The sequence below is a fragment of the Heteronotia binoei genome, chromosome 3 (assembly GCF_032191835.1).
Source record: "Heteronotia binoei isolate CCM8104 ecotype False Entrance Well chromosome 3, APGP_CSIRO_Hbin_v1, whole genome shotgun sequence".
In the NCBI taxonomy this organism is placed as follows: Eukaryota; Metazoa; Chordata; class Lepidosauria; order Squamata; family Gekkonidae; genus Heteronotia; species Heteronotia binoei.
In genome coordinates this window covers 194,030,960-194,032,537 of record NC_083225.1, presented here as the reverse complement: position 1 = coordinate 194,032,537, position 1,578 = coordinate 194,030,960, and the positions used below count along the sequence as shown (strand labels likewise).

Genomic DNA, 1,578 nt, shown 5'->3' with positions numbered 1-1,578 from the left:
AAATCATGCTCTCTGTCCCCCACCTCCGCCCCCCCCCCACAATTAGGACTTTCGGGGCGCTAGGGTAACTGATTTATGGCAGGTAGGTGATGTATTCTCCTGGTTCTGAAGGGGAGGGACAGTGGCTCAGTGGTAGAGCATCTGCTTGGCAAGCAGAAGGTCCCAGGTTCAATCCCCGGCATCTCCAACGGAAAAGGGTCTAGGCAAGTAGGCGTGAAGAACCTCAGCTTGAGACCCTGGAGAGCCATGAATGGGGCTGTGGCTCAGTGGTAGAGCATCCGCTTGGTCAGCAGAAGGTCCCAGGTTCTATCCCCGGCATCTCCAAGTGAAAAGGGTCCAGGCAAGTAGGCATGAATAACCTCAGCTGGAGACCCCGGAGAGCTATGAATGGGGCTGTGGCTCAGTGGTAGAGCATCTGCTTGGCAAGCAGAAGGTCCCGGGTTCAAGCCCCGGCATCTCCAACTCAAAAGGGTCCAGGCAAATAGGCGTGAAGAACCTCAGCTGGAGACCCTGGAGAGCCGCTGCCAGTCTGAGTAGACAATACTGACTTTGATGGACCAAGGGTCTGATTCAGTATAAGGCAGCTTCATATGTTCATGACCAGGTAGCTAGTCGAACCTTGGCGCATCTCAGAAGCTGAGCGGCTCTTGTCCTTGGGTGGGAGAGCAGCAAGGAAACTCACGGTTGCTACGCAGAGGCAGGCAAGGGCAAGCCACCTCTTGCGTGAACCTGGATAGCACAGGCTCATCTGACCTCAGCACGTCTCAGAAGCTGAGCTGGGTTGGCTCTTGGTTACTCCTTGGGTGGGAGAGCAGCAAGGAAGCTGCTCTGGAAGCAGGAAGGAAGCCACCTCTGCTCGCCTCTTCCCTTGGAAACGGATGGGCGCCACTGTGAGCTGGCTGTGTGCGATCACACAGTAGCGCAGTTATTGCATTGACCTGGATGGGCCAGGCTAGCCAGATCTCGGAAGTTAAGCCGGGTTGGCTCAGCTTAGTATTCGGATGGGGGACCTCCGAAGAAGTCTCAGGTTGCTATGCAGAAGCGGGCAACGGCTGACCCCCTCTGCATGCCTTTTGTGCTGACCTGAATGGCCCAGGCTGGTCTGATCTTGTGAGGTCTTGGAAGCTTAGCAGGCAGCAGCCGACCGCCTCCGTATGTCTCTTGCCTTGAAGGCCCTACTGGGTTCCCTGAAGTTGGCTGGGACTAGACGGTCCTTTCCGCCATTGTACTTCGATTATGGACGGGGTAGAGAAGGTAGAGAGAGAAGTCCTCTTCTCCCTTTCTCGCAATACAAGAATTCGTGGGCGTTCCATGGGATTGCTGAGCAGTCGGGTTAGAACGGATGAAAGGAAGTCCTTCTTCACCCAATGGGTGATGAACACGTGGAATTCACTGCCACAGGAGGTGGCGGCTACAAGCATAGCCAGCTTCAAGAGGGGATTGGATAAAAATATGGAGCAGAGGTCCATCAGTGGCTATTAGCCACAGCTTATCATTGGAACTCTCTGCCACAGTGATGCTCAGTATTCTGGGTGCTTGGTGGGGCACAGTGGGAAGGCTTCTAGTGTCCTGGCCCCA

At 55.1% G+C, this 1,578-nt stretch overlaps 1 non-coding gene across 1 annotated transcript; it reads left to right on the top strand.

The window, feature by feature from the left end:
- The first annotated feature begins 389 nt into the window (after positions 1–389).
- On the top strand, positions 390–461 carry TRNAA-GGC (transfer RNA alanine (anticodon GGC)). Its single transcript has one exon. It is a non-coding gene; the product is annotated as a tRNA-Ala (tRNA).
- The last annotated feature ends 1,117 nt before the right edge of the window (positions 462–1,578 follow it).